The sequence below is a fragment of the Geotrypetes seraphini genome, chromosome 6 (assembly GCF_902459505.1).
Source record: "Geotrypetes seraphini chromosome 6, aGeoSer1.1, whole genome shotgun sequence".
In the NCBI taxonomy this organism is placed as follows: Eukaryota; Metazoa; Chordata; class Amphibia; order Gymnophiona; family Dermophiidae; genus Geotrypetes; species Geotrypetes seraphini.
In genome coordinates this window covers 62,668,114-62,695,354 of record NC_047089.1, presented here as the reverse complement: position 1 = coordinate 62,695,354, position 27,241 = coordinate 62,668,114, and the positions used below count along the sequence as shown (strand labels likewise).

At 42.7% G+C, this 27,241-nt stretch overlaps 1 protein-coding gene across 6 annotated transcripts in view; it reads left to right on the top strand.

The window, feature by feature from the left end:
* Nucleotides 1–3,995: 3,995 nt before the first annotated feature.
* The window catches only part of FNDC3A (fibronectin type III domain containing 3A), a 240,211-nt gene continuing 216,965 nt past the window's right edge, over nucleotides 3,996–27,241 (top strand). For 2 of the 6 annotated variants that reach the window (XM_033947816.1, XM_033947812.1), the window contains exon 1: nucleotides 4,006–4,271. The gene's annotated coding sequence lies outside the window, so the exon portion shown is untranslated. Of the gene's footprint in view, nucleotides 4,272–4,347; nucleotides 4,530–27,241 lie in introns of those variants that run through there. The other 4 variants (XM_033947819.1, XM_033947818.1, XM_033947813.1 and 1 more) reach the window with 4 other exon arrangements.

Here is a 27,241-nt window from a genome sequence, read left to right as displayed (position 1 = left end):
AAGAATAACAAACCTGTCCCATCCAGCCTCGCAAAAGTTTAGCATGTTCAGCATCTGAGAGCCTGGTCTCCTGAAGACAGGCCAAGTCAGCTTTATGGTGCTGGAGACGCTGTAAGATTTTACTGCGCTTTATTGGAGAGGTAATCCCACATACATTCCAGGACAAAATGCGAAATGTTTTAGTATTCACAAGAAATCAAGCAGAATGTACATTTCACAATACCTCTTACCCATATCCCCCGGCTCCCAGCCATACCAGAGGGACAATGCAGGCAACCAAAGCAGTAAAGCTAAACAGAAGATTGTATATGGAACACTCTCAGAGACCACACTGGAAGGAAAAACATGAAAGATAACAGATAATACCAAATTCACATCTACAGATCCCCCTTGCCCTCCATCCCTACCCACCCCATCCCATTCCCCCATACTCCCCCTTATCCCATCTATTCCCCAACCTTCTGGAATCTGAACTGACCCAAAACCCTCCAGGTTTTAGGAAAGCAAATCACATCTTAGAGGCTATCAGAGCCCTGCCTTCTGTAATCATTGTATAATATATGCACAATAAAACTTATAACTCTCAATCTAAAATGTAGAGACCCCCCAATACCAGGCATACAAGAACTGATAATCATGTTAGTCAAGTAGCTCCAGAAGTGAAATCCGGACGGTTAATAAATTCTCCAGCTGAGTCCGCAGAATCAAATGTATGCCACTTTCCATTATGATGTATTTTGAGGATTGCAGGGTAGAGAAACATAAACCTCCGCTTTTGGTCCACAAGTTTAGAGCAGAGATGGAAAATCTTGCGTTTTTCAGTCAGTGCTGCAGAGTAATCTTGACCTATGCGTACAGGTAATGTTTCATATGTCAGAGGCTCCCTTTTAGTGCGAAATGCCCGCAGCAGTTCTACTTTGTGTCTATAATTGTGGAGTTTAACAATTACAACTCTGGGTCTCTGATCTGTTCCCGAGCGAGGCCCCACTCTGTGTACACGCTCAAATCGCGCAGGGCCCAGGGAGGACGGCATAGGAAGCTCACTTGCCAGCCACGATTCCACCACTGAAAGAAGCACCGAATCAGATATTGTCTCAGGTAAGCCGATGAAACGCAGGTTTCCCCGACGAGACCTGTTTTCCAAATCTTCAATTTTTTCTTGGCAAAAACGGAGCTGGGTAGATAAGGTGGACACCGTGGTATCCTGCGCTGTGGCCCCGTCCTCCACTGCTGAAACCCAACCCTCTAGCTCAGTCACTCGCTTCGCGTTGTCCTCTAAGAGGGATTCGAGTTTAGTTAGTTGTGAGGAAATCATTTCCATTCGTGGCCCCAACGCTTGCAAAATTACCTGTTGCAGCTCCATAATCATTTCAGGGGTAAAAGCAGGTGCCGGTGTGTCTACTCGAGGTGCGGCCGCCATTTTGTCTTCGCTGGGCCGCACCTTCTCCCGATCTTTTTTCCCCGATTTAGTAGCCATTTGAGACGCCGAAGGTGAAAGGAACCTGTCCATACAAGGAGCACGTTTTTCGCGGTTGCGGGGGTCAAAAATTTTTCGTGCCGATTAGCAAATTTGTGCCGGATGAAGCACAGGGCTCCAGAGCCGAACGGAAACACAGCCGCTCAGCTCACAGCATCACGTGATCTTTCGTTATTTTTGAGTTTAAAGCTGCTGCGGCGGCTCCTCTCATGATCTGCGCCTGCGTCAGAAGCTTTCTCTCTGACGTGATGTCAGAGAGGCTTCCGATGCAGGTGCGGCTCGTGAGAGGAGCCACAGTGGCGGCTTTGAACTTAAAAATAACTTTGGAAAGGGACTGTAAGGGAGCCGGCCAGACCGCGGGCCGCAGAACAGTACCTGGGTGGCCACGAGTTTGAGATCACTGGGTTAGACGGAGTGAGGGCGGGAGTTGCCTCCGTGGTCACCGCCTCCGTATGCACAGAAGAAACCACCGCTAACTCCTTCTACTGTGCATGCGAAGCCACGGATCACGCAGGTAGGAGTGCTTATGCGCGCTTAGGGTTTTATTATTAGTGACTAGAGGTTACTCACCTAACTGTTTAAAAAAAAATTCCATAAATCGTTTACCACAGATTGTCTATTGTTTATTGAGAGCTTCTATATTGCTACTAATGACTGGGGAGTCAATTCAGAGCTGTCTACATGAGCCTCTGCAAAGGCGTTACAATACATGAGCTTCTGTAAAGGTGTTATGATACATTAGCTTCTGTAGAGATGTTACCATAAGGAGTTGTGAGGTATTATAATACATGGGCTCTATACTGAAATACACTGTGCTCTGTGGTGGTGTTACAGAATTATATGCACATATTTATACCAAATCAATTGTTCTATGTATAAACAGTACAAATGTGATACTAGGTTTACTATTGCAGCTAAATACTTTATACACTAATTTTTTTACACACCTCTTAAGGAGGTTGGCCATTTCAACTAAATATAACCTGTTTACATGCATCCCTGAAAGTTCTAGTTTCCTCTCTCTGGCAAGTAAATCACTGAATACCTCTACACCAGTGTATTACAAACTGTGGGCCGCGGCACACTAGTGTGCCTCTTGAGATTCCAAGTGTGCTGCAGCACACTGAGGAGAAAGAGAGGTGCTAGCAGCTGACTTGCCTACTTTGAAACAGTGCTGACACAAAACGAGGGCTCTCTACTGCATCCCAATTTACATTGTTTAGTTCTCACAGCATAGTATCTTTCTCCAAACCAGTAGATACTCTTTCGCTGTCAGCACCAGTGTCAGCTATCATTGAGGCATCTAGGAAACCTTCCACAAGGTGCTGCTACTACTTCAAGTGGATTCATTTTTCATTGTGGTGTAGTGTCAAATCTCTGGATCCAGTGAACTGTCCACTTCCGTTTAACCTGGATTATCTGCTACACCTCTAAAGTTCATGTTAGTGCTATGTGTTTTTCACACACCACTAGACAACAAGCCCTTAGCAGTACATTCTCTGATTTCTAGATTCATGAAAGGCCTTTACAATACCAAGCAGCCTCTGAAACCTCCTCCAGTGGCTTGGGACCTTAATGTGGTGCTTTCCACACTCATGAAACCAATATTTGAATCACTGTCCATCTCTCAAGCACCTCACTTAGAGAATAGTCTTCCTCATTGCTCTTACATCAGCACGCGGAGTCAGGAGCTAATAGCAGATCCACCTTATACTACATTTTATCCTCCAACTAGAAGCCAATTTTCCTCCAACCCTATTTGATAGCTGGCGAGTCCCCACATGTGAGAATATGCTGCCTGCTTGTCCTGGGATAAAGCACAGTTACTTACCTGTAACAGATGTTATCCATGGACAGCAGATATTCTCACAACTTACCCACATCCCCTTCTTGCCTTCTTAGTTTTGTTACTGAACTGATGATCCTGTGTGCTGGCAGCAGGAGGGAAGGCACCCGCACATGCACAGTAGAGGCAGGGCAGGATTAATTTGTTGAGGAACCCTAGGCACCCAAGTACACTGGGCCCCCTGCCCCGCCCCACCATGCGCCCAGGCAGAAACAGGAAGCTGCGTCAGAGGGAAGCTTTGGGCAAGCAGCACTGCTTGCACAATTACAGTTCCCATTGCCTTTCTTACCCACGTTGCTTGCTTGTCTTACTTTCCGTCCATGGGGGGGGGGGGGGGGGGGGGGGGGGCGCGTTGGCAATCGATGCTGTAGGGGCCCATCACCGTTTTGAAAAAACAAAGTTGATGCCCTCCTTCATTGGGCCCCCCTATTTCGGGTCCTAGGCACGTGCCTACTTGGCCTATTGGTTAATCCTGATCTGAGTAGGGGCAGTCTTTATATTTTTTAAAGTCACAGTTCACTTTAGAGTAGACTATCTGCATCGGGTTCTGTGGATGACGTCACCTACACGTGAGAATATCTGCCTGCTGTCCCTAAATAACACCTGTTACAGGTAAGTAACTGTGCCTTATACTCCAGCCTAATATCCAGAGAGATCTCCGAAGAGCTTAATCCACCCTAGCTCCAATGCCGTGCGCATTTTCATTTGCGCATGCCCTTTGACCGCTGATCAAAACAGCGTGCACACGCTGCTGCTCACTGTCAGAAGCGAAGTGGACCGCCGCGCATGCCCAGTCGACAGCATTCGGTCTGGCGTCTCGAGTAAACATGGCGACCAGACAGCGGGTACGGGAGCAAGAAGGCGTCAAGAGCTGTGAGCGGCTATGAGATGCACAGGCAAGAGAAAGCGAGCATTGCTGTTAAAAGCGAACCGCCGGTGCCCTTTTAGGTGAGATGCCTCGTCTTGGCGCTCTAAGCTTGTGTTCTATCATGCTGTCCGCGGAGAGCCGCTGCAGGGAGGAACGCGGGGGTGGCAGGACTTAGCTGAGCGACCACCACCATAGGAGCTGGGGCTTCGTCGTGCGAAAGCTTCACTGCGCCTCTTTCTCCTCGCGAGTTGGTGGCTGCGCGGAGGAACCGTTAGGTGCGTTCCTCAGTAGCCTCGACACTTTTTTTTTCCCTTCCCTGCCCGTGGGCACTAACATAGGTGAGTAACTGCAGGACTTCTGGTGGGCACTGCGGCTACCTGTTCTCCACCTGACTGTGGCGGGTCGGACGCTCATTCTTCCTCTCACCCCTCTGCGCTTAATCGTCTCCTCTGTGGTTAATCAGGAGGCAATTGGTGGTTTCCTTGAACGTCCATGGGAGACAAGAGAGACGTGGCTGATTGGAGAACGAGCTCTTCCTCTGCAGAGGGAAAACTTTTCGCAGTGTTTCACGGCGCAGTTTTTTTGAGAGCGCTTTAAGCGGTGTTGCTTCCTTAATGTTTTAATTCTAGTGCTTCTAGGCAGCTAAGCGGCTGTTTTTATTGCATAATAAAATGGAACAGTGGGGATCGCTATGTTTCTTGTTCATTTAAAATGTTTCCACTGTGTTGTGTACTTTGACATACTAGTTATAAAATCGTTGTTGCCATAACTGAACTTCTCGGAATATGTTTCTTTCCTATTGATATCAAAATGAATCGGCATGCTTGTTATAAAGAATAGTGATGTTCTATGAAGTGGATAAATCGCTTTCCCCCATACAGAATGGAAAAGACATTAAAAAAGTTATTTTTCTGTTTAACCTGTGATTTTTTTTTTCATGTAGGTTTTTAAATTTCCTCCACACACAATGAAAATCTGAGTTTCCATTTCAAATAGTTATTCAGTTTTAAGTAGTTAAATTACAAAAGATTTAAGAAACAGAGAAATAATGAACATATACATGCTTGCATATTATAAAGTACAAAAAATAGAACAAAGAAAATTTTTCCTGAGTTATAAGAGATAATTGCCTAAGGACTTCCATTTCTGTTACTTAGAGCAGTGTCTCTCAAACTTAGAGATTCCAAAATTTTACTTTATTTTTTAAAATTCCCTTCATAAGTATACACTAGAATAGATGACATGTACGTCACATATTCAAGAGTCTGTCAATGTTATGAGTGTTTGTGTGCTTAAGGATACAACTGCCCGGACAAGCATCATTCTTTGATGTGATTGGACCTTGACAACTAATGTCAAGCCATTTTATTTTTCCTCCCCTTTTACAAAACCACAAAAGTGTTTTTTAGCACTGGCTGGTACACTGAATGCTCTGCGCTGCTTCCAACTCTCATAGAGTTCCTTTGAGTGTCGGGAGCAGCACACCTCCTGTGCTAAAAAACACTTTCACAGTTTTGAAAAAGGAGGGGTTTATTTTTATGCAGTAGTTATCCTAATTTGAGCAACAGAGCAATCAAGGCTTTGTTACCGTTTGGATCTTCTTAGCTTTGCAAATTTGGATTTTCAGCTGTGACAGAAATTAAAGTGAAAAAAGGGAAAAAATGCTGATGGATGATGAAATGCGTGTTTGCTTGTCGACTATTGAGCCACATTTTTGAGTTAATTTGCACTCAAAAACAAGCACCTCTATTGCATTGATTAGCAATTCTATCTAGTTTCACTGTTATTACAATTACCCATACATAGCTTAAAGAACTTTAAGTAAATAACTCTCAAATTAATTTTTTTGTTGGTTTTGAAATTTTATAATTTCAGTTATAATGTGCTGTGAAAAATATTTGCTCCATTTAGTGTGCCGGAGCTAAAAATGTTTAAGAGACACTGACTTAGAAAATAATTTGAGGAGTTATAAGAGAGGTTATCTTTGTATTTTTTTTATATAATAGAACCCAATTCTACCACATTCTCAATGATAAATGAGAATTATCTTTCCAGTTAGTAATAACTAATTTTAAAGCTATGGAAATAAATCAAAAAGAGCTTTGAATTCTGCCAAAATATATGTTGTAAGTGCCAGTTACTTATATACATGACCAGGGGAAAGAGAGTCCTTGAATTTGAGAATAGCCTGCATTTTGGTCCATATGTTGGTCCAGAAGATTTGGAGCTTGCCACAGTAATAAATTTGATGCATAAGAATACCAACTTCCTTATGATGGGACCAGCACAAGTCAGTTTCTGTGGTGTTACACAGTTTAGCTTTCTTCAGTGTTCATAGGGCACTATGTTGGAGAAAAAAAATAACGATTTTGTGAATGCAGAGGATCTAGATCAGGGACCTCTTGATCAAAATACTTTTCAATGATGAGAAGACAATGTTGAGTCCAGGTCTTTTTTTCCCCATACTTTTGAGTGCCATTACAAATTTTTTTTTTTTTTAAATAGTTATAAAGTTTTGTAAATAAAGAATGCCCAGTGAGAGGACATATTATTATGATTCATGACAAAAGTCCAGTAAACTTGCATTATGTATGTTAGGTAAATCATGAATAAGTAGCACATGTGAAAACTGGTACAATTTTGGTAAATGAAATTCCTTTTTTCAACTGTTAAAAGGTTTTTTTAAAGTACAATTAGGGGTCTTTTACTAAGGCATACTAAATGCTAACACGTCCATTATATTCTGTTGACGCGTTAGCATTTAGTGCTTGCTAAATCGGCTAGTGCGCCTTAGTAAAAGAGGGGGTTAGTTAGAAATTGACTTTTGTCGTACTATGCTCCCCATGCTGTGCCTCATCATACCATGTTATGCCATCAAGTTTAATCAAGTTTAATACAGATTTGATTAATCGCTTTATCTAAATTCAAAGCGATGTACATAATGATAAAATTACAATATAAAAGCAAAATCACAATAAATAAAACTAACAAGGCTAATGACAAATTTGACAAAAACTAGAAACAAAGGGAAAGGATGGGGAAGAAGTTACAATTTAAATAAAGGTTGAAGAAACATGTAGGGAGGGTACATAAGGAGAGGGTAAAAATAAAAATAATAATAAGATAAAATGTAAAAGATGATAAAAGTTGAAAGTGAGACTTGAAAGAATAATTTAGAAGATTCTCGTGAATGTTATAAGGGTCACTTTAAAGCAAGTTAATTTATGAAGGCATCATTAAAAAGGAAAGTTTTTAGTTTACATTTGAATTTTTCTACATTAGTTTCTTCCCTTAAATGACTAGGTAGAGAATTCCAGGTTTGAGGTGCAGTAACTGAAAAAATAAACTGACGATGCGTATTTATTATTTTAAGAGATGGAATCGTTAATAAATGCTGTTCGGAAGATCTTAGTGTTCTATTAGCTGTGTAGGGGATTAATAATTTATGAATGAAAGCCGGAGTTTAAAAAAAAAGAGATTTAAAAGTAAGCAAATTAAGTTTGTAAATTATTCTATGGGCCACTGGAAGCCAATGCGCTTCCTTAAGGAGAGGTGTTACGTGATCGAATTTTTTAGCTTTATAAATAAGCTTAATGGATGTATTTTGTATAATCTGTAAGCGTTTAATTTTATGCCATATTATGTTTTACCATGCTTTACTAACTGTTTTGCCATCTTTGTAAGACATTGTTTGCATTGCTATCTTCTACAATACTAGGTCCGAAAATATGGGGCCAGGGTTGGAGCTACAGGTATATTAGAAAGATTGTGAGCCCACCAGTACAGACGGAAAAAATACCGGTACCTGCATAAATCCAAGTAAACCGTTCTGAGCTCCCCTGGGAGAACAGTATAGAAAATTGAAAAATAAATAAATATAATATATTGCACTTTTTCCATATAGACCAATTAATTGGAGATCTATCAATTAGAATTGATGAATTATTCCAAATTACCATATCATAGGAAGTATTGGAAGGAACGGGTAAACATTTACATGAATGAAGAAACTGTTGGAGATATGATGTGAAAAATAGTGAACTTGGATAAAGCAGACATGTTTGATAAAACAAATAAAGGAGTTGTTGTTGTTAGGTGCCATCAACTCATACTGGAGTCCTAGTGACTTGATGAATTACAGATCTAAAAATAAATTGTTTTTCTGCTAGTCTGGAAGGGTCTTCCAGCATCATCCCAATGATTGTTTTCAACATGTCCAGCCCTCTTCACCTGGTTCCTTCGATTTTCCCAAACATGATGTCCTTCTCCAGTGATCTCTCTCTTCTAGTGGTGTGACCAAAATAAAACAGTCATAACTTCATCATTTTGGGCTTCGAGTGACATAGCCGATTTGATCTTTTCCAGAATTGATTTGTTGGTTCTTCTGGAAGTCTATAGCATGCCTAAAATCGTTGGAGGTGGAGGCGCTCCTATAAGTTCAAAAAAAAGAAAGAACTTTATAAGCTAAGTACAAGTTCATATTTACTATAGAAAAATCAATAAATATTTTGCATAATATGATATATTTTGATCCTATGAGATCCCGTGAAGAGTGGGTTCAGTGTATTTTATACACCTGAGCCAACGGGTACATTTTCCCTCTGAGGATTGAGTATCAAAATATTCTCTTATAACCATCCTTTTATTAATATGGGGATGTGATATATAGCCGGTGTATTATTATATTGAGTGGATAAAATCGTTCTCCAGCACCAAAGCTCAAATGAGTCAATCTTCTTTCTGAATTGTTTCCATAGTGTCTAGCTTTTGCATCCGTAACTGACCACTGAGAAAATGAGTACGTGGACAAGTCTGATCTTTGTTTGGAGTGTTATCTCCTTGCCTTTGATTATTTTGTAGAGAGTCTTCATTGAAGAGCGATCAAGTGCTATTCTGTGGAGTATTTCCGCGCTGCTGTTTGCTTTTTTGTTTACAAAAGAGCAGAGACTGAAATCTTATTTTATTTTAAAAATTTCTATACTGTTTAAAACTAAATGGTTTACATGATTTACATACATATTATTAAAAAAACATCATAAAACAGACACACTAACAATCGTCAGAAATCATATCTACAAACTAATACCATGGCTTATATAAATAATTCATGGCTTATATAAATTAATACCTCCCCAAAGTTTTAAGATTCGGACTGCAATTCTAGGAGGCTTTGAGTTCCATAAAAATATCAAAAGTATAATTTAGCAGGTCATCTTTATAGACTCCAAATGACTCCACCAATTTAAATATAGAGGGGACTACTTTGATACTGATTCTTTTAACCCCCCCCCCCCTTTTTTTTAAAAATAAAGCCACATTGGGCTTTTTCATCACCGGCCGCGGTGGTATTAGCTCTGATGCTCATAGAAATCCTATGAGCATCAGAGCTAATACCACCTTGGTTGGAGATTTAAAAAAAAAAAAGCCTAATGCGGTTTTGTAAAAGAGGTGTTATTGAAAGGTTATTTATTTAAAAAAATTTCTTACATGCTTAATCCTAAGCAGTTTACAAAATGCAAACTTAATCATTGTTTGACATACTACTGCCAAAAATATGTTTGTTTTTAAATTTTATATCAGATGGTATGGCTAGAGAATATACCTAGATATTTTATGAAATCCATTTAGATGTTGAAAGGAAAGTGAATAAGGTATAATCTTGATGGATAATATCAGGGGCAAACTGCCAAACGACGTTCTGCTCCCATTTCATACCAAACCAGTGGAATCAACTGTCTCCACAGATCAGATCCCTTGATAGACTCCTCAACTTTAGGAAAGCAATAAAAACATGCTGCTTCACCTAACTCCCCTGCCTACGTCCGATGGATCACAAAGAAATGTATATTGGTACTAGATCCTTGGTATGTGTTGCGTTAGGATAAAAGTTTGTATTGATAAACCTTGCACTGTAACTATGGCAAATTATAATTGCTCAAAATAGGCCCCTGAAGCAGGTTTGGGACATATGTTCTGGGCTTGCCCCAATATTCAATCCTTTTGGAATGCCATTTTTCTTTTTGTAGAGCGTATTTGGACCATTACACTTCAACGCTCTCCTTTGTTTTTGTTTGGAGCTGTTCCTCATTATTACACTCGTCAAATGGGGGCTGCTGCTTTCCTCAAGTGGACTGTCCTTATTGGCCTGAAATGCATCTTGCTGAAGTGGCTTGAGGGTGAAGCGCCGGATTACTCTATTTGGCGGTGCCGGATGATTACCCTCTTGATGTGGGAACGAAGAAATGTGACGGACTTTTCCTCTCTCCAGGGCGAGTCTTTCAACGCACCTGGGAATCCTTTTGGACTACCATGACTCCATTGGCTCACAGCCGATTGCTTAACTGTTGATTTCATGTTATCGCTATGTTACAGTTGGTTTACCTATGTTATTTTGTATTCTATCATTGCCTGTGTTGGTATTGTACTTGGAAGGAGGATCTGGGGGGGATGGTATGGGGAAAGAAAAGGGTGGGGGGGAGTTGTGTGGTTTTTTTTTGCATAAACCAAAATTTTGAGCTTGTTTGCGTTTCATCAAGCACAGTACCGGGTAGAGCTTTGGATTCTTGCCCAGAAATAGCTAAGAAGAAAAAAATTAAAAAATTTAAATTGAATCAGGTTGGGCAGACTGGATGGACCATTTGGGTCTTTATCTACCGTCATCTACTATGTTACTATGTATGTTACTATGTGTTGTTGCTTGATTTTCTTGTTGAGCTCAAGGTCCAGCACAGGAGACAGATCTTCAGGCACCGGCACCAACGCACAGGACATGCTGTGTAAGAAGAGGGTTCGGGTGGGTTGGGGGGACCTCAGGTTGCGGCGGTGGGGGGGTTCCCGATGGCGGCGGGGGAGGGGGGCGCTCGCAAATCGAGGCGCGCTCGGTTTCCGAGGCGCCGATTTTGCAAATGTTTTGCTCGTCTTGCAAAACACTCGCAAACTGTTGCACTCGTAAACCGAGGTACCACTGTATTTGAATATAATTGCTCAAAATTTGACCACATCACTCTGTTTCTCAGACTTGAGTACATGCTTCCGATCTTTTTCAGGATACCTTTCAAATATAACCATCTCACTTTCAGACTCTGGACTCTTGTCTTCCTCTATTATTAAAAATACTAGTATTTTAGCTCGTTACATTAACGGGTGCTAGAATATGTGTCTGTCTGTCTGTCTTTATTTCTGTCTCTCTCTCCCTCCCGCTGTCTTTCTTTCTGTCTGTCTCTGTCCCTGGCCCCCTTTGTCTCTCTGTCTTTCTGTGTATCTCCCTGCCCCTGTGTCTTTCTTCTTTTCTTTCTGTCTCCCTTCCTCCTGCTGTCTGTCTGTCTTTCTATCTATCTGTCTCTCTCCCTGCCTCCTATGCAGCAGCATTTCTCTCCCACCACTTCCCTGTGCAGCAGCCAAAGCAGCATTCCCTCCCCCTCCATTTCCCTCCCCCCACACCACTTCCCTGAATTGCATAGAATTTTGACGTCATCATCCAGACTTCCAATTTTAAAGACAACAGCAATTGTTTTCAACCTTCCAAACAGATATTAAGCAAAACTCAGCCAGCCTTAAAGAACAGATAATCCAGAAATACCAAGTCACGCACATTTTACTGCCCTCACAACCCAAACTGCTCTCTTCACCCGAATTCAAAGCGCGTGGATTGCCCTGCCCACGGTCTGGCATCTCTTCCTCCCATTCTCCCGAGTCTCACTGTCCGCGGCCCGACTTCTCTCCCTCATTCTCAAACGCCCCATCCCCACGTCCGACCTACAAACCTGTCTCTAAAGTTTCCAACACCACCCAAAAGTTTGCTTCTCCAACGTCCCTCTCCCTCCGCCGCAACTTCTTTCCATGTGCCGCGTCCCGCCCTGCCGAAAATAGGAAGTTGTGGCAGAGGGAGCGAAACGTAGCCGCTGGAAAGCTATTCGCCTCAGCAGACAGCCGCAGGGAAGGCTCACCGCCCCAGCTCCGTCCCCGTCCGCAGCCCGGCCCAGGCCTCCCGCGCTTTCTCAGCGGCCCGGCTCGCTCGGTTGGTTGTTTTTTTGGGGATTTTTTTTATCTGGCCACTCCGCTTCCTGCATTTGGCTGCTCTCTGCCGACAGCCGCCTGCCTCAAAGCCCTCCTCCCTACCCTACCCCTAGCATGGCCACTGCGCCTTGAGATTGCCCTGGTTTCGGGTTGTGCGAGGACGGCCCCTTGCCCAGCAGCGCTGCTTCTCTCCATCCCCGCCAGTGATGTACTAAGCGCGCATGCGCACTCTCGCTAGCACAGCGCGACAGATCAGATCTCAGGGAACACGCGGCGAGAGTGTGCTTGCGTGGCTAGCATTTTATTATTATAGATAACCAATATATGTAGCACCACTCAACCAGAAAAGTGAGTTTACTATCAAAGGGCCTCAGAATTGGAGCCTACGCACAGTTGCACAATCACAAACTGAGGAAATCAGCGTAGTGTTGCTCTTTTTCGCTCCAGTCATTGGCCACAAGACCTGGTGCTAACACTTATTTTATCTCTTATTTCACTATTTTTTTAAATCATTTTTTATAGTAAATATTTAAATACTAGCTTATGCAAGTTACACCAGTATCTTCAGATTTATCATTTCGTTATTCCTCCATTTTCTTAAAAGTATATCCACTTATCCAGTATATAGAAAAAAATGACAAAAAAAGCCACTTATCTTAGGCAATGCTTGTCTCTAAAAATGCCTCTTTAAACAGTGCTTGTCTCTAGAAATGCTGATGTGGCCAGCGTTTCGCAGACTGTATTTCTGTCAGCTGCTTCAGGGCTAGCACTAAGGCATCCAATTCTGTAGCAGGTGTTCAAGGACAGCAGACATATATTCTCGGTATCATCCATAGAACTCGGGTGCCGATTCTCAAAACTAAAATCTGTCGTTAATGTGCTGGCTGAACTGGTTCCATCCAGTTTAGCGTGCATGTATTTTAGCAGCTGATCATCAAAATGGGTTACCGAGATCTTTTCTGAGTTTTCTAGCACTCTCTGATACTGCCATTCAAATTTAATACAACACCAAGTGATTCTCTAACCTCCCTGTGCCACATTTGCAGCCAGGTCTGAGCTGTTGTAGCCTTTTATTTCAGTGCCAGAGTGTTGATTGGCTTAGGCACTGAAGCCTTTCTTTTAGATCAGTGCCTCTATTATTGTCTCATTTGATTCCCTGTTCACCCAGAAGAGAGCTGCGTTCTTCAAATCAATCCTTACTGTCTATTCCATCCTTTCAGCTGTTTTTGGATATTTATAGAGACTATAGTTTCTCTGTATTGGCTCCAACTCTCTGGAACTCTCTCTCGTTATATCTGTAAACAGAAAAATCTCTGAAGTCATTTAAATCTCACTTGAAGGCTTATTTCAAAATGGCATTTGAACCTAGTTCTTAATAGTTTGTCACCTCACAACTTTTGCCATGACTTGTGACTAGGGAGTCTTTATCTCTGCAGTATTTTCTCATAATTCTGACTAGGTAGTTAATTTCCTTGTAACTTTTTCATATTACTTGTGACCATGTAGTCAGTGGCGTACCAAGGGGGGATCGGGGGGGGGGGGGGGGCAGTCTGCCTCGGGTGCACACCTTGGAGGGGGTGCACAGCTGGCCCGGTTTTGAAGGCGACGTTGGACGCTTAGCTGTCCGGTTCTCACTGCCTCTAATGCCGGCCCTGCAGCTCCGGACTTCCCCATACCTGCTTCCCCCCGATCGCTATTATTTTAAATGTTATGGCAGCCGCGGCGCTGTATCCGTTTGAGGAGACTTCTAACCTCGGCCTGCCCCGGAATTCTTCCTGCAACATCGACTTCCTGTTCCCGCCTAGGTGGGCGGTGGCTGCAGGAAGAGTTCCAGGGCAGGCCAAGGTTAGAAGTCTCCTCCGATGGAAACAGCGCCATAACATTTAAAATAATAGCGATCGGGGTGGGGGGGCGGAGCAGGTGTGGGGAAGTTCGGAGCTGCAGGGCCGGCGTTAGAGGGACTAAGAGCTGATGGTGCCATAGGGTCCCGCGTGGGGGAGGAGGGAGGAAGAAAGAAGAATAACTGAAGCATTGGCAATTTGGGGGGGAGCATTTGTGGGAAAGTCCAGAGCTGCAGGGGAGAGTGTTGCTGTATCCAGCTGGAGGGAGAAGGAAGATGAGTGAGGGAATGAAAGGAGATGCCAGGGCTTGGAGGGAAGGAGGAAGGTATGCCAGACTAAGGGAAAAGGAAGGGGGAGATGTCAGAGCATGAAGGGGGAGGGAAAGATGGAAGAAAAGGAGAGAGATGCCAGAGAATCAGGGAACGAAAGATACCAGACTGTGGGGTGCGAATGAAAGAAAGGAGAAGAGAGAGATGCCAGAGCATAGGGGATGGGTTGGTGACAGAGAGAAAAAAATGGAGAGGTGGCATTGCTGAAATCAGTCATGTACAAAGAAGAGAAGGGGCACAGGACAGATAGTTATGAAAGGAGCATAGAAAGAAGGAAGATGTATGGGAGAGAGAGAAGGCAGACATTGGATGGAAATGGCAGAGAGGGCAGTGACTGGAAGGGGTGAGACAGAAGGTGGACAGTAGATGGAAGGGGTAGAGAGAGGGACAAACATTGAATGGAAGTGTGGGGGAGAGGAGGGACAGCCACTGAATGGAAGTGTGAGGGAGAAGGGGAGCAGATGGTGGAAGGAAGTGGGGAGGGGAAAAAAAAAAGGGCATATGCTGGATTGAAGGACGAGGATAGAGTTAGATACTGGAAGGGGTGAGGGAAAGAGGTGACAAGCTGTAGGTAGACAGTAAAAAAGGACATTGATGAGAGGGTAGTAAGAGCGTAATCTAGACAGATGCAGAAAATAAATTGAAAAGGAAAATGAGGGAAAAAAGGGAAAGGGATTGCAGGGGAGAGGGAAGGAGAGGAGAGAGATGCCAGACCAACGGGGGTGAAAGGAGAGATGGAAGGTGGAGGCATACAGTTTCTGGAAGGGGCATAGAAGGAGAGAAGATGCCATTTAGGGGAAGAGAGATGGAAGACAGTGGATGGAAGGAAGAGAGTTACAAGAAGATGAGGAAAGCAAAAACCACAAAAGACAAAGGTAGAAAAAAATTTTCTATTTATTTATTGCTTTAGGAGACATGTCACTGTTTCTGTGGTGTTGCATTGTATGCAGAGTCCAGCTTCTTGCTGGTTCAATTTAACCTTTGTCTATGTATTTCTATTTTATCCCCCCTTTTACAAAACTGTGGAGTGTTTTTTAGCGCCAGCCGTGGTGGTAGCAGCTCTGATGCTCAGAATTCTATGAGCGTCAGAGCTGTTATCTCCGTAGCTAAAATCCACACTACAGTTTTGTAAAAGACGGAGAGGTTAGTTTGTGATGACATATTCCATACTAGGCGAAGGTGTGTTCTGTGTGTTCGAAAGACATGGTTTTTTTGTTAGGATTGACTGCAGGATTTAGTCTGGCTTGTTTAGTTTTACAATGGGTGTATTGATGTTGTGCTGCTCATTGCAGTATGTAAGATGCTGCCTTTTCCTAGGTACTCATGTGTGACGTGTTACTAAAAATCATGTTTTCCGTACAGATGGGCGGGGGTGTCAAAAAATGATGGGCCCCTGGTGTCGCATATGCTAGTTACGCCACTGCAGGTAGTCATTATCTTATGCTTACCTTTACTTTTCTTTTTCTTGTTCTTTCTTTATCCTACCTTGTTCCTATCCTTCTTGTTTTTCCCTTAAGATATTGTAAACATTTCCTGCCCTTTTTGACCTCTTGTGTCTAGTTTGCTTAATTTATTTGTGTACATTCCCTTGTAATGTTTTTTTTTTTAATTATTTTTAAATATTTCCCACTGTTTTCGTTTATTGTACATTGCTTTGATTTGACTTTTTTTTTTTTTGGTTAAAAATGGGCGTGTACCAAATAAAATATCTGTATTAGATCCCTAGTATGTCAAGTTAAGGAAAAAAAATTTGTGCTGTAACTATGGCAAATTGTAACTGGTAAACTGTATATTTTGTATGTTAATCTGTAACCTGTTCTCATCTCTTTGGGGAGAACAGGATAGAAAACTAATTTAAATAAATTTAAGCAACCAGAAACTACAGTTATCCGGCATCTACTGTACTAATTCCCATGGGTGCTGGATAACAGAGATTACTGATATAAGAGGTCATCTGCCTATAAAGATACTTTGATTTCACAATTACCAATGGCAAATACAGAAATGTGAGGATTTTGTCTTATTGCTAATGTAAGTGGTTTGATTACCAAGTTAAAAAATGAGGGCGAGAGGGGACTACCTTGTTTTATCCCTCTGGACACAGAAAAGGCTTCAGAAATAAGACCAGTAACCGTAACCATAACTTTTGCTTTAGGGTTTAAATATAGCAAGTAGATTATGGGCTCCTTTTACGAAGCCGCGTTAGCGGCTTTATCGCACGCGACTTTTTATCATGCACTAACCACCGCACTAGCCGAAAAACTACCGTCTGCTCGAGAGGAGGCGGAAGCGGCTAGCACGGCTGGCAGTTTAGCAAGCGCTATTACGCGTGTTAAAACGCTAACGCGGCTTCGTAAAAGGAGCCCTATATTTATGAAATGCTGAGATAGAGCCATTCTGCTTTGTGAAAAGCCTTTTCCGTGTCCAGAGTAAGGACCACATATTTATTTGGATGTGTTAAAGCTAGTAGAAGGATATTACAAAATAATCTTATCACTAGTGAATCTATTGGCCATAAATCTGCACAAATCAGAATGAATAAGAGTGGGTAGTTCTGTATTCTATTAGCTACAATTTTTGCATAAATTTTGCTTTCCGAATTGTTAAGTGATATGTACCTATAGTTGGTGATGTCAGATGGATCTTTATTGGGTTTGGGTATCGCTATTATTTGAGCTTCCAAGAAAGTGACAGAAATCAAATGAATATAAGTCATATGAGATAAGAGGGTCTCCAACAAAGGGGAAATTTCTTTATTCAATGACTTGTAGAATTCTGCAAAAAAAGCATCAGGTCCAGGAGATTTAGTCAGAAGGAAAGATTTAATTGCTTGAGTAATTTCTTCTAAAGAAATAGGTGCTTCTAGTTTTTTCAGCTTTTCACTGTCAATTTGAGGAATGTTTTAATTCAGATAAGAATTTATCAATTTCAGTGTATGTGGCACAGAGTTTGCTACAATATAAAATATGGTAAAAATCTTGAAATATAGCTAGAATTTCTTTGTTTTTAGATACAAGGGCATTTAACAACCATAATTCTTGAATGGAGTATCTTTTTTTTTCTTTTAAATAATTAGTGAGAAGACAACCAGCTTTTTTTTGCTCTGAATAGTATCTCACACTTGTCCCCCTTTTTTTAAGTGTGTACAGTATATTATTGTATTCAAGTCTGAGTTTGCAGAGATTTTTAAATATATAATATTTGAAATTTGTAGCATGTTCCATCTCAAGTTCTCTTATTTGTTCTTCTAATTTAAGTACTAGGGATTGTTCTAGTGCAAAAAACATGAGTTCTGAACCTGTGCGAAGGTTGTGCCAATTATGGGGGGTTTATCCCTGGAGAATCTTGCTCCTTTATAAGAAAAGGGGCAACGTGAGCCAGAGGTCCAGTCAGAGAAGGACTGGGATGATTGGGTATCCAAATCTATGCCTCTTATCTCCAGAAGTGCCTCCTCTGTAGTGGTGGGAAGGATAGCCATGATGCTGTAGCAGCCCTAGACCAGGGAGAGGATTTGACGTGCAAGCCACGTTCACCTAGAAGGTGAAGTCATGGCTTCTTTTGAAGCTGCAGGAGACCTCAACAGTCTTCGGTGAACTTCTCTTCACAGAGGTTATTTCAAGGGGCTTGACAGAGGTTTGGTGCCTTTGGACAAAATTGTGCATCAGGTTCATGTTCCTCATCTAGTTCTAAAAAGTCGCAATGATGCCAGATCCCTCTTCGATCTTCCCTATATAGGGGGAGACTTAGGAAGTATTGGAAAGGTTGAGAATGGATTTCCACAGACCAGTGGGTGCTGGACATCATTCGAGAAGGATACAAGTTCAAAATTTTTTCTGCCACCTTAAAGATTTTTTTCATAGATTCTCTGATGGGGAGGCCAGAGAAAGCAGATAGTATAAGCAACAGATTTGGGTGGTGGAGGCCGAAGCAGGTTCAGGCAGATACTCATATACTCTATTGTGCTAAAGAAAGATTTGGATGACTGGAGACCAATTTTGGATCTCAAAGCAGTCATTGCAGCCTTAAAATTGCCCAAATTCCTTATGCCTCATTTGCTCTGGGGGAATATCTAGTCTCTCTGGATATGACAAAGGCTTATTTGCATAACCTAATTTTTCTACAGAAGGTTTCTCAGATTCCATGTGCTGGAGAAACATTTTCAGTTTTCGGTGCTTCCATTTGGACTGCCAACAGCGCCACACATGTTTACCAAGGTAATAGTGGTGGCAGCTGCACATTTTATATAGAGACAGGATTCAGGTTCATCCTTACTTGGATGACTGGCTCATCAAGGCTGTGTCTCAGGCAGAGGGCCACAAGGCAGTGGCACAAGTAGTCCATCTCTTACAGACCTGGGTTGGATTATTAATTTCCAAAAGAGACATATGGTTTCCTTGCAATCCCTGGAATATTTGGGGATTGTATTCAACATGGCAGAGGGGTGTCTTCCAGATATGCACAAACAAAAGTTGAGGTGACAGATACTGGAGATTCTGGCAATGCTAGCCCACATGGCATGGCATTATCTACAGTTATTGGGGGGGTCTATGGTGGTGATGTGGTACTATGGACGAAAACCCATCTCCGCTCTTTCCAAAGCGCACTATTGTCTCATTGGTCACTGTAAACAGACTCCCTTCAGATGCCTTTAGAGTGGACAGTGGAAGCTCATCGGATTTTGCAATGGTGGCAAAGGCTGGCGGCACTGTCCAAAGGATTGCCTCTCTTCAAAGCAATGTGGGTGATCTGACCACAGATGCCCTCCTTTAAGACTAAGGAGGTAATTGTGAAGGCCATCTGTCCCAGGGCCGCTGGGATCCCTCGCAGAGGTCATGGTCCATCAATAGATTAGAGCTAAGATCCATTCGAATGATGTTAAGGGCTTTCCAGGAGACCCTGGAAGGGAAAGCAGTCAGTCTTTTTGGACTATGCCACAGCAATGGCTTATATCAACAGGCAAGAGTGCACCATTAAAACTGGAAGCCCAAGTGTTATTTTGCTGGACAGAGAACTATCTGCTGGCCATCTTGGCAGCGCATGTAGTGGGAGTGAACAATGTTCAGGTCAGCTTTCTCAGTTGCCAGACACTGGATCTGGGGGAGTGGTCCTTGTATTATCAGGTAGCGTTTGACAGGATTGTACAGCGCTGGGGGCCATTGTTTGACCTGATAGCATCAGCCTGCAATCACAAGACTGCAAAATACTTTAGTCAAAGGAGTGAGTGGGCAAGCGCTGGTATAAACACTAATGCAGCTTTGGCCTGCTGGGGATCTCTTGTATGTGTTTTTGCCTTGGCCAATGATAGGCCGAGTCATTCGAAAAAATAGTGGCGCATCAACGGCTGATGATCCTTGTGGCTCCCGATGCATCACCCATGGTATGCAGATCTAGTCTGATTACGAAGGAACAAAGCTGTTTCAAGGCACGTCCCTAGCACGGAGATAATGGTGTGATGGGACGCTCCTTGAAACAGCTCCGCTGCAAAATGCTGGATTCACGTCGGAGCTGCATTCAGTGTATCAATTAAGTTATTTGGGTTTAAAAACCTTAATATATAATTTACTAGTGTTTAAGCCCGTTAGATTAACGGGTGCTAGATGACCGCCTCTCCTGCTTTTGAACCTGGGCAGAGGCAGAGCCGGGGCGGGAGGGAGTGACGGTGGGAGAGCAATTTCAAAGCCTCGGAAGCGGCAGCTCCTTGACCAATCCGTGCTTACAACGTCCCCACACTCGCGGTCTGGCTGGCTCCCCCACCAAAGCCCTTCACAGTGGCAGCCCCAACCCGCATCCATCCCCGCGTCTCAAGCCTCTCCGAAGGCCGGCTCCCACGAAAATGGTACCCCTCTGTCCAAAGCCGCGGCGGCAGCCTCCCTCAAAACACATTTCAAATCTGACATATTGTAATCACAAAACAGAAAATAAAATTATTTTTCTTACCTTTTGTTGTCTGGTCATTATTCATATCATGTAGGGGTCCCAGGCTATGGTTGGCTTTTGATAACTCGCTTGCCAGGGCCCCTTCTTTCTTCTTCCCTCCCTCCATCCCTGCAGCTGAAGACAGGCACCTCCCCCCAGTGGTCTGAGACAGGAGGGAGCAGTTAGGAGAGGGTCTGAGGGCAAAGAGGGGGCTCAACAGCGCCCAACCACCTTTCCTTCCCTCCCTCCATCAGGTGCAGTGAATCCACCAATGTTAAAAGGAGCCGCGTCGAAATCGGAGGCCTGCCACTGCCGTAGCACGTTCCCCTCTGCCTTGGTCCCGCCCCTTCTCTGACATATGGGACTGTGGCAGAGGGAACGTGTTACGGTGGCGGCAGGGCTCCAATTTCAAAGCAGCTGCTTTTAACATAGACGGAGCTGAACTGACGTGATGGAGGAAGGGAAGGAACGGTGGGGCAAATTTCGGCAACGGCAGGAATTGTTTGGCGGGCCAAGCACCGGTTTCTTTAGGCAGCCCCGGTTGTTTACTTGGATTAAATGTGAGCCGTGAGAGGAAGGCCGCCGCAGCCTCGCAGCTAGGTAGGGGGACAACAATGGCGCTTATGCTCAAGCCCCCGCCGCAGCTCCTCTCTGGATCCTGGTGCGGTTCGAAAGAGGCGTCGTGGCGGCGGCTTGAGCATAAGCGCGATTGTTGTCCCCCTACCTAGCGGCGAGGCTGCGGTGGCCTTCCTCTCACGGCTGGCGGCCGGCGAACCCTAATGCTGACATTGAATCCAAGTAAACAACCGGGGCTGCCTAAAGAAACATGGTAATCATATTCTGTTCTGAAAGCCCCCGCTGCAGCTCCTAGGCGGTTGAGGGGGGAAGGTTGTGGTCGGAGTTGCTAGGCTGCAGCGGATGTGTGAGTTGCGAGTGTGGGGCCTGTAGCGGCGCAAGGTGGAGAGCAGGCTGTGGTGACGTAGTAGGCGCGCATGCGCACTCGTGTTTCCGCGACGGGACCAGGGAACACGATTTTTTTAGTGCGCATGCGCGTCCTACCATTTTATTATATTAGATGAGAATATGAGTAAAAAGAGGTGGCTGATGAAGAGGCTGGCTACTGTTTAGCTCAAGCTTTACATGAAATATGATGCTTGCGTGTAGCTGCTGAGGTCACTGTATGAGTGTGTGTTATATGCTGCTTAAAGAGGATATCAAATATTTCAGAAGGAAATGAATTGAAAGAATTACTATATATAAGTTTTAACAGTGATTTGAATGAAAGTATGGCAATTGTTTGCTGCTTTATGTATATGTTCTGTCATTTTGTTCTTTATAATAGTCTCTAACATTTTGCCTGGCACTGACATCAGACTCGCTAGTCTATAATTTCCCAGATCACCTCTGAAACCCTTTTTAAAAATCTGTGCAACGTTGGCCATGCTCCAGTCTTCTGATACTATGCTGGATTTTAAAAAAATTACACATTACTAACAATAGCACTGCAAGTTGATTTTTCAATTCTATCAGCACTCTGGGATGTATACCATCTGGTCCAGGTGATTTGCTACAGTTCAGTTTGTCAAACTGACCCATTACATCTTCCAGCGTTAAAGAGATTTGTTTGAGTTTCTGCAATTCGTCAGAATTAGATGCCATTTCTGGCACCAGTAACTCCCCCCACATCTTCCTTGGTGAAGTCCAAAGCAAAAAATGCATTTAATCTCTCTGCTATGGCCTTGTCTTGCTTGAGAGTCCCTTTTATCCCTTGGTCATCTAGCAGTCCAACTGATTCTCTTCCTGGCTTCTTGATTTTAATATGCATAAAAATGTTTTTACTGTGTGCTTTTGCCTCTAGCGCAATCTTTTTTTCAAGGTCTCTTTTTGCCTTCCTTATTTAATGCTTTGCATTTGAATCACATTCCTTGTGCTGTTTACAATTATTTTCAGTCGGATCCTTCTTTCACACTCTGAATGATTCTCTTTTAGCTGTAATAGCTTCTTTTAACTCACTCGTTAACCATGTCAGCTGCCATTTTGTCTTCCGTCCTCCTTTTTTAATACATGGAATATATATAGTCTGGGCTTCCAGGATGGTATTTTTGAATAACATCCATGCCTGATGTATATTTTTGACCTTTGCAGTTGCTCATCTAAGTTTCTTTCCATGTTACTTTAATACTTATTTCAAAATTGCAGGAAAGATCTAGGGCTCTTACAGTATCCATGGGAAAGTTTCCTAACCATGAACACTAAAGGTTTCAGTGTGTGAAAGAAATGCACCATTAAAAACCTTGCTGTTTTTGTCCCTGTGTTGCACTGCCTGCTGTTTCCATGACTCTGTCTCTCTAGATGAGTAGATTATTTTAATTATATGTATCATGATTTCTAGCTTTGGGTAATTGGGGATTTGTTTCAGAACACTAGTTTTGTGACATGCTGGATAAATAACTTGTTTACTAAGTCATACTTTTCAGTGACTTCTGTGTTATGTTTGCCTTCTCTCATTCTCTTTTCAGCTCATTAAGCAGTCTACACTGATAGCCTTCATTACCTTTCTAATTTGCTTGGATGGCACCCACTATTTTCAGTTTGCTCTTTTTGGGCCATTTTTGTGCAGTTTTCCTTCATTTTCATGATTTAAAATTTGTCTTAGAACTTTATATAAATAAATAACTATAGGCCAGAAGAGGATCCACTACCCCCCTAACATCAGTTCTATTACATAAACAAAGGAGTCTGTATGTTAGATGATCAATCCGTGCTTGTGAACTGCTTATAGAAGGATGTTGGTCACATCTTTCAGCAACTTCTCCTTCACCAGTGGAGTATAGCAGTATAAGTTTCAAGTTTATTGAGTTTTAATATACCGACCATCAGCAAGTATCTGGCCGGTTTACAATAACATTTAAAAAGATAATAATAAGTAATTAATAATTAGAAAATAATAAAGTGTACATCAAGGACATAAACAGGACAAACATGAAAGTGAGGGAAATGGGAGGGGAAAGTTACATGTTAAAAGAAGAAAGGAGAGAGAGGGAAGGGGGTAAAACGTATGGGGTGGGATCGCTTTATAAAAGCGGTTTGCTGAGTAAGGAAAGAGAGAAAGAAAATATATAAAAAAAAAAGGTTAAATAAATAAATAAAATGAAAGATGTCTAAATGCAAGAGAAGGCGTCGCTGAATAAGAAAGTCTTCAGGCTTTCTTGAATTTATCAAGTTGATGTTCGAATCTGAGTTGCTGTGGCAGTGCATTCCACAGAGTTGGAGCTACTACTGCGAAATTTATTTTTCTAGTGTAGAAAAAATCTTTTATGGAAGGGATTAACAAAAGGTTCTGGTCTGCTGATCTCAGTAAGCGTGTCGGGCATTGTGGGATAAGAAGTTTATCAAGTGGGAATGTCTTATTTTAAAGGTGAGCAGAATGGTTTTATAGGTGATCCGGTGCGTAATAGGGAGCCAGTGTACTTCCTTCATGAGTGGAGTAACATGGTCAAATTTGCCAGTTTTATTGATGATTTTTATTGCTGTGTTTTGAATTATTTGTAGGCGTCGAAGTTCTTTTTGGTGAAGTCCATTGAAAAGAGAGTTACAATAGTCGAGGTGGGAGATAACTAGAGAGTGAATTAAAATCTTTATTGAATCTGTATCTAGGATTGAAATGAGAGAACGGATAAAGCGAAGTTTAAAAAAACAAATTTTTGCTACCGAACTGATGTGGTCATGAAAAGTGAGGTCTTTGTCAATGATCACTCCTAAAAGTTTTATTTTTGATTCCATTTTTATAGGGATGGATTTGATAAAAATTTTACCGGATAAAGTCTCACTGTTGTTGATTGGGAGTAGGAGGCCGCAGGATTTATCAATATTAAGGGAGAGTTTATTTGTGTAAAGCCAATCATTTATTGCATCTAGTTTATTGTTGATGTCGTCTATTTCCAAAGTGTTTGAGGTATTGATAGGGTGAAGTAATTGTATGTCATCTGCGTAGGCAAAGATTGTGAATCCGATAGATTGTGCTAGAGTAAGAAGAGGAGAGAGAAAAATATTGAATAAGAGTGGAGATAAGATGGAGCCTTGCGGAACACCGTAGGTTTGTGAAATAGGGGAAGAAGTTTCATTCTTTACATGAACTTTGAAACAACGTTCGTTAAAGTATGAAACAAACCAGGAAAGAGCCTGGTCTGTGATGCCACAGTCTTTAAGTCTATTGATAAGGAGGGAATGGTCGATGGTGTCGAAGGCTGCAGACAGGTCAAGAGAAACAAGGAGAACAGATTTTTGGTGATCATGATAATAGTGTATAGTTGAGACTAGGCCTAGCAGTGACAATTCAGTGGAGTGTGAAGAACGGAAACCAGTTTGATATGGGTGTAAGGCATGAGTTTTATCAATGAATTCTGTAAGTTGGTTATGAATGATTTTTTCGGTTAGTTTGGAGATCATAGGAAGGTTAGCAATTGGGCGAAAGTTTGCTGGTAGTGAGGGATCTGAATTATGATTTTTCAATTTTGGGATAACTAGGGCGGTTTTCCAAGCTAAAGGCACATGGCAATCGGAAAGAGACTTTGATACCATTTCCCGAATGAATGGACCAAAGAAAGAAAAGAATTTTTTAAGGAGCAAAGGGGGGATACTCTCCATAAGATTGTTTGGAGTGTTTAAAGATTGAAATATTGAAAGAAGATTTGTTAGTGAGGGCAGTTTGAAGTTTGAGCAGGTGCTAAATGGAACATGGGTGGAGTCATCGGTGATGTAAGTAGGAAAAACAGGAGGAGAGGATCCAAGGTGGGATCTGATATCTTTGATTTTTGTGTCGAAGAAGAGTGCCAACTCGGTAGCAGTCGGCTGTGTGGTTAAAGGTAAGGGTTTCTTTTTAGAGTAAGAAGAAAGCGATTGAACTAAATTGAAGAGAGCGGAGGAGTTGCAGGTGGAGGTGATATATTTAGAGTAATATTCTTTCTTAGTTTGTTGAATGACAGATTTATAGTATGAGGATTTTTCCTTGTAAAGGTTAAGAAGATTATTGCAGCGTGTTTTACGCCATTTTTGTTCTATTGAGCGAAGTTGACGACGAAGAAGGGCAAGTTTATCGTTAAACCAAGGTTTTTTATTGTTTTGTTTTGAGTCTGACTTAAGGTGAGTTTTTTCCTGTTGGGGGGCCAGAGAGTTTATTAAATATTTTGTGGAAGTTTCCCAGAGAGAAAATTGTTCTTCAATATGGAGGGAAGAGAAGTCCTCGAGTGAACTGAGAAGGTGTGTTCTGATTTGCTCTGTTCAGTTTTTATTATTTTTGAGTATTTTCTTCAGTTTTGTGAGGCTTTGGTGCCTAGAGGACCCCATTTTTGAGGCAACTCTGCTTGAGAAAGGACACAGACTTTGCAAGGGCGGACTGCAGCTCACAGGGCAACCCTTATGATCCAGCCTGTTTTGGATTTCTTTGAGGCTGAATCCATTTCTGTGGGAGCCATCTTGCTGTCTGATTTATTAGAGGCTTGAGCACAGGCTGTGGGGCTCCTGTTTAGTTCCCTTTGGGTTTCAGGGAGCCAGCTGTGTTTTAATCTCCCCGTGTTGTGCTGTGAGGATCTGTGGGGGTGGAGTCCTCAGTCAGGGCCTATCCATCTGACAGCCTGAAGATCTCCAGTTGTGGATTAATTTCGTTAAGGATTTGAGGCAGAAAGTTCTTTCCTATGTAGTCAGGCTGAATCAAAGCTGACACAGGCAGACATCTGCAAAGCACAGTGCGTACAACCCATTAATCCTTATGTGGAATATTGGGAGTGGGGAGCAGAAAAAGTCCTTAAGGATTTCTGGAGCTAGAGTTAGAGTCCCCCACCTTCAAAACCCTTTTCCCTAAGTTTTTTTTTAAACTTCAGGAAAGCCCCCTTGGCCCATTTTTTGCTCAAATTCACTGGCAGTGGCCATCTTGGATTTTAACCAATCTCTCTTTTTTTTAAGCCTCACATCTGCCTCAAGACCTATTGATTTGGCTCAAAATCATTTGGAATGGACTCCTCAGGCTCTTTTGCCCCTATATCATGCCAGTTTTGCGCTGGATGGTCAGTTGAGCATCTGTGTGCTGCAATGATGAGGCAGGAGCTTTGGTCACAGCTTCCTCGGAGTCCTCTAGGGCTGGGGAACCACAGGGGGGTCTGAGTGGTGGGGAGAAAATCCCTTCTGGAGACCACAAACAGCGAAGCTGCGAAATGCAAGTGCAGGACTACCATCCTGTGGTCCTTCAGGGTCCTCCTGTTAAGGCTTTACCCCAGAGTTTGTGAATCTCATAGGGCAAGCTTATTTGACGGGTTTGGAGTGCACTGTATTGCTTGGGGCACTCCAGCATTGGGACCAGGGAGAGATACCTCCTTCAGTTCAGAGGTCTCCCTGCTGCAGAGAAAGCCAGCTTCCAGCTTCAAGCGATCAAGTGGAATAGGAATGGGAGGATTGGAGGTCAGATTCTATGCCTTTATTATCCTAGGGCTCAGCAGCTTTCCTGGAGGATTCCGGTTCCCTGTCAAGGACCGAAGTCAAGAGGTGATAGTTGTCCTTAACCAGGGAGATGATCCATTGGTGTTATGGCTTTTCATGTCGACAACATCCCACATGTTATTACAGATGCACGGGAAGTTAAAGTTGGAGCCTCAGCAGCCATCCACTTTACAGGGTACAGTCGTGAGCAGCACAAATGCTCACACCACCACCTTTTTTTCCTGCACATCCAGACATCACCTTGCTGGTCACTGAGTACTGTGAGACTCCAGAAGGCTCCCTGAAGTTGGCTAAAACTATGTTCAAACTTTACACTATGGCTCTGGAGTTGCAGCAACTGTTTAGTCAGCCAAAGTCATTCCACGGTGTCTCAAGTGATTAAACATACCTCCCTCTTTAGTGAGGGAAGAGTAATGTTAAATGATGTACAAGATTGCAAGGTAGGAGTGGTTCTTA